Here is a 6,081-nt window from a genome sequence, read left to right as displayed (position 1 = left end):
GGTCTGAAGGTGCTGCTGCATAGCTTGACAAATACTGACATCTAGCGGCTCGAGCCAAAACTTTGCGCCTATGACTTACACGTGTGGCTCCAAGTAAACACCACCACCTCTTGGTCAATAAGCCCACATAACAAAAACAACAAGAAGGAAGCTAAAAACACTTATCATATTAGTGCTATTAACCATTTAATGCATTTTTCATTTACCACTACACGAGGTAAAATACTTGAAATAACATTTTAATATTTCTATATAAACCATAGTTTGAAAATAATTTATGTAGTTTGTAGTCTTAAGAGGATACAAAAAATGATATGTCGATTTTTCTCCACTGATCTGTTTTCAAAGTTTTCCAATTCAGCAAATCATTCACAGTGAGACAAAAGGTTACACACATGCACACACACACCCCCCACACACACACACACACACACAGCTGTTTAAATATATTAACAAAGGTAAATCTGAATATATAAAGACACAAATGCACTGTTAAAATATTTGTTATTATCATGTCAGTCTTTCTATCATATCAGTCATTTTCCATTTGATATGCAAACTTGTGCGAGTCCATCACAGGTGACAACTTTTACACAGCATGTACAGAAACAGTGGTGACTGTGGACCACCACTAAAGTAGTGGATTACTTCTCACAGCTGACATTGCAATGGGATTCTGTATTTTCCACCATACTGTCTGCGTATGCAGGTAAAATCTTGCCTGTCAGTGCAGGAGCATGCAAACACCTGTGACCCCCCCCCCCCCATCTCTCTCTCTCACACACACACACACACACACACACCCCATTAGGACCATTTCTCATTTACTCACCATTAGTTAAGAGCTCTATCTCTTACGCTGTAAAATCAAATCAGGAGTGTTTACATTTTCAACTTATGTCTTCTCCCTCCACTGTCGGAAAACTCAGTCCAGGATGTACTTGTTAGCCAAACAATTTGAAAAAAAAAAAAATGAAAATTGGAGGTCAAGGTTGCAGCAATGTTTTCCAGAAGCGTCCAGAGGAATGACCCGTTTCCATTCAGTTTGTAAGAATCACTCCCAGATGAAACAGTGAAACGGCTGTAACATGAACTGAGGCAGCTGCTCAGATCAGATACAGGAAGCAGTGTCCCCTCAGTCAGCCTGTCACTCCACAGAGCACTTTAAGTCCAGCACTGTTTTGGTCCTGATGCTTGAGAGCCCGAGAAACTCGCTTCTTTGAGAATGTGCCGACTCAGCTGAGGATCATCACAGAGAAGCTGCCCTGACCTGCACAATCATAGATGATAGCAGTGAGAGATAATCTGCGGAGACTGATGAGTCAATGTGGCATGAAAGCTCACCTGTTTTTTCTCAGCCCTCCTCCCGTCTCCCGGCGGTAAAAGCCGTCCTGTCAGACAGACACCAGCGCAGACACACCGGTCTCCTCTTCTCCCCTCGCCTGTTACACATTGACTGCTTTTGCTCTGCTCTATCTCTGCACTTGACCAATCCACTCTATCAGCTCCACCACTCTCAACTCCACACAGATTTGCACTGTGCAACCTTTTTCCATTTGGATGACACTTTCACTCACTTGCCTCTCCACCCCCCTCGGCCCCCCTCCTCCCCTCCCAACCACACCCCTCCCAACCACACCACACTTCTGCCAAACCAGTCACCTGTGGGCTTAGAGGTACTCAAAACCATTTCCCAATCTCCCGCCCTCCTCGCCTCATTCTTATCTTGTCTATCTCTCCTGTTCCTGTCATTTTCACCTCCCTCACTCCCACTCACTTTTCACTCCTACCCACTTTTAGCCCTTTCACTTCCTCTAACAAATCCTCTGCCTTTACCCAACCATTACCAATTTTCTCTGACCCACTATTTGCTATTAGCCCCTCGTCTTCCTCCACCCCTTCCTCCTATCCCTCCACTCTCCATCGCTGTCTCTGCCTATCCTCCTTATATATCCTCAGCCTTCGCTTCGCCTTCTCCCCATCTCCAGCGGCATGAATATATTATTATCTACACAATGGGGCCCTGCTTATTGTTTATGAATTACCAGCCTTGCGGCCAAACAAAGCCTATTTTCATAAGAAACCTCCATTTCATTTCAGCTCCAATTAGATTGGGGGCTAAAGAATAGGAGTCCTCAGGCCTCAGCCCCTAAGGATGGCAGGTCCATTCAGCTTCATTCAATGGGGCCTTATTGCTTTCCCATACAAAAGAGCACGTGGACGGGCTTTCAGACTGAAACACCAACCAAAAATGACTGGGAGACAGTACTGTACAATAACAAATCTTTAAAGAAAGGACACTGAGTGCTTATCCTCCCATCCATCAATTCATCCCTCACTCTTCGCTTTCTTCTCCTCCACTGTTCGTATATTGTAAGACCTGGACATTAATGACAGACAGTTGAAAGAGAAAGGGAGTGAAGAAGAAAGAGGCAAAGCAGCTCAGTTTTTCACAATACATGTCAAGTCTAAATGATCACTGGCTGCTGAATAGACAGAGGGAAGGGAAAAGAAATGAGTCGTGTGTCTGTATGTGTGTGTGTGTGTGTGTGTGTGTGTGTGTGTGTGTGTGTGTGTGTGTGTGTGTGTGTGTGTGTGTGTGTGTGTGTGTGTGTGTGTGTGTGTGTGTACAGCTGATTGATTCAATGCTTTGAAAAGCGAGTGAAAAGAGTGAAGGAAAGAGAGAGGAAGACCTTGATGCTTTTCTTTTTTTTTCTCCCTGAACTCCACAATAGTCGTGGGGGTCTGAGTCGTATTGTGGAGCACCCATAGTGACAAGCTGTCACTCCATCCTGATCATAAGAAAGACTCAGAGAGAGTGAAGAGGGGCCGGGGCAGGTCAGAGCCTTGATAATATGCGTCTGCCTCTTCATTTCACAAGTTTCTCACCCATCAGAACACTTGACAGGAAGAAGAAGGCTCTCAAGTTTGCCCCGGTAAAGTGAGACTAGAAATGAGGGAAAGCCGGAGCCCAAGTGTGAGCTACTTACACTGGAAAAGCTCAGGTAAACTTCCCAGTATGAAAGTAATGGTTCCTTTCATGCTCTGCTTCACCACTGAGGACTGAATGGGAGTTGGCCAGACAAACACTCCCAGAGAGTCAAGCCAGCAAGGTCAGATCATGGCAACGCCGGTCTGGCCTTATCAGCCCAGATCTGCTGCACAGGATGAATGTCAATTGTGCCTTTGTTCCTATGAAGCAATATTCAACATGAAACAAAAGGCTACTGTTTTCATTACAAACGAGTAGACAAGGTGAGAGTCACGGTGAACAGGTTGACATCTGTGCTTATTCATCCAACAACAGCAGAATGGGATCATGTCCCCCACAAAGCTTGCCACGATTACCGGGGGTACACAATTGCTTTCAATATACTGGTTGTTTAAAAAAAAAAAAAGAAAAAAAAAAAAAAAAAAAAAAAGAGGGGGCACACAGACAGACACGCACATAAAGATGCAATCAATATCATAGCCATACAAATCTGCACTTTTGTAGGGCTGTCATTTAATTCACTATGACACTATGGGTCATTTCTGTTTGTCACCCAACTCAAATGGAACTGATTTATGATGTGAACACAGAACCTGTATCCACATAAGCATAGCAAAGTAGACCGAACAGCATTTACTCTTCCACAAATCACATATTGCAAATCCTGCATTGCTGGAAAAGCAAGTCTACCTGTCAAAGAAGATGAATGCTTTCATCGCATACATACAGATGGTGTAGGCCTGAAGAGATGATATTTGACACCCATAAAGCATAAGCCAGGCAGCAGCCAGAGTCGTCTGGCCTATAGCTCCTGTTGGGCACCTCAGGCCAACACGGGAACATGATATCTAAATGAACGAGATGGATAAATCCTCTTATGTGCAGCAGCGGGGTTGGACATGGCCACATGTGCAGCAGATAATCAAGGCAATGGCCACCCACACAGGTGTCTTCAGCGACTCTGACTCGGGCTGCTGTGCGAGACACATTAAGTCTGCAGCGCCTGTCAGTTATCCAGAGCATGACAGCGACTTTCTGCTCATCGTTTTTGTTTTTCACCCTGTAACTTGACTGCTTTGGTTAGGTCTCAACACTCTCATCAAGCCCCCCACCCCCCCTTTTGTGATGTCACAAACTCATGCTCATGTTATATGTCTGCCCTCAGCACAGCCCATTGTCCAACATTTTATGATAAAGGGAACACAGAGGTCATTGCATTTAAAAAAAAAAAAAAAAAAACTAGATTAGGCCTGGGAAAGTGTCACTGAGAGAACATGTGGCCTAATACAAAGCTGTTTACTAATTTCTTCAACATAAGATGAGCTTGATGTGGTGACAATAAGCTATATCGATGTTTGTTTGTTCACCTTCCCCAAAATGGGAAAATCGAAAAACAAGAATCACATTAAAAGCTGCTTAAACTGAAGCACAGACCAGCAGGTACGAACCGTTGTCATAATAGGAAAAGCACAGGTGAAATAAATAATGTTCATAATGTTCAATTAAGTGTCAAGAGTTAACCATGAGATGAAGGTGCAGTTAATATCCACTGTTTATTTTATCATCTTATCTACTGATATTCCAGGGATATTACAAAGCTCAAAACCACCAGCTGAACATGGCACATGAAAACATAGTGTGCATGACTTACTTAGCTGGAGGTGAAGATGAATACTGGTGTCTGGTGCCTTTGGTGGTGAAGGTGCTCCAGACTACTTTAAGTAGTTAAAGTAAAAAGAAACTGCCATGACCTCTCAGAGCAAATGGTTGGTGGAGTGCAGACATAAAGCACAACATTTACAAACGTTTTAACAGGTACGTTTTTTTCTGATAAATGCCGTATAAGCTTACAAAATTGTAACAGCAACATGCAGGCCAGAAACATTAAAAAAACAAAAACAAAAAAACAAAACAACACAGCCGCGTTTTTTTCTTCTTCGTTTACTTTGTGGTTTAAAGGCAGCGTGCGTCCTTCGCCTTGCAATACCGCCACCTGCAGGTAGTAATTTGTCCTGCAGCGTCCGGGTTTCTCCTATCATGATGTTAAATGCTGCGTACAATTAAACATTTGGCGAGGAAACAAGACAAAAAGCTTTGAATACATATACCACTGCACACCATCACATTTTAAAACAGTCGTTACCCGAGTAAAACCGAGTTGGCTGATCTCCCTCCTTCTAACTGTGTCACGAGTTCTAAACTTGTTGGCAGCATCAGTGACGTCACAAAGACGATTCCAGAAAGTTTCTGAACTCGGTTTAAATCAATCTTTATAGACGTTTTCATTTTGACATGAGTATGTCAAACAATGCCGGATGTCTTTTTGACCATTACATTTAAAATTAAACGAATGGTTTTAATTCAATATTGGTTATATTATTTGACTTTAGGCCAATGCTTCACTTTCATATTAGTGAAAACAGTGTGTTCTTTTGTCCCTTTCACATTAGCAATGACATTTGTCATGAAGCTGTTTTCACTTTGACGTTGGTCGTCATATCTGACATAAAGTAAACCAAATTTGTGAGAACTAGATGTAGACATATGGTTGCCTGTGAAGAAATCTATGATAAAATACAGTTTTCGAGGAAATTAATTCATTTTCATAATATTAAATTCAGTTTTAAGCTTATTGGAACTTAGTACCCACTTTAATTTGACTTCAAATAATGCCACAATGTCACATTTCTTTTAAATACAAATATCCAGCTCCAGGGATTCAAATTTAAATGACTCGAATATAATTTCTAGCCCCTAAAATTCTATATAGCATTTGTTGTGCTTCATTTCAGCCACATCATGTTTGGAAGAACAGATTCTATCAAATAACTGGTTACTAACTTGTTGGTGTCCATCAAACTCAAGGTTGTTAATTTCTACCGTACAGTTTTGCAGCCCATACTGACCAAAGTTGGGGATGCTTGAAGGGGGTTCAAAGTGGGACTGGTTTGGGCCCCTGGGTGTCTGGGGCCTAAGGCAGGTGCTTTCTCTGCCCAGTTGTTGGTTGAGCCTCAGTGGCTTTGTGTGTGTGATTGTGTGTAACAGAGAGCATCTTCTATTTTACTTCATGGTGAGGTGCAGATTAAGCA

At 42.5% G+C, this 6,081-nt stretch overlaps 1 protein-coding gene across 4 annotated transcripts in view; it reads right to left on the bottom strand.

Moving 5' to 3' along the window:
• Positions 1–1,911, bottom strand: part of sox1a (SRY-box transcription factor 1a) — a 74,967-nt gene extending 73,056 nt beyond the window's left edge. For 2 of the 4 annotated variants that reach the window (XR_011311272.1, XR_011311275.1), the window contains exon 1: positions 833–960. The gene's annotated coding sequence lies outside the window, so the exon portion shown is untranslated. The other 2 variants (XR_011311274.1, XR_011311273.1) reach the window with 2 other exon arrangements.
• Positions 1,912–6,081: the final 4,170 nt, after the last annotated feature.

The sequence above is a fragment of the Brachyistius frenatus genome, unplaced genomic scaffold, assembly GCF_029030835.1.
Source record: "Brachyistius frenatus isolate BFR_SWC_R1_liver_20210118 unplaced genomic scaffold, ASM2903083v1 Contig_70, whole genome shotgun sequence".
In the NCBI taxonomy this organism is placed as follows: domain Eukaryota; kingdom Metazoa; phylum Chordata; class Actinopteri; family Embiotocidae; genus Brachyistius; species Brachyistius frenatus.
This window is presented reverse-complemented; position numbering and strand designations above follow the sequence as displayed.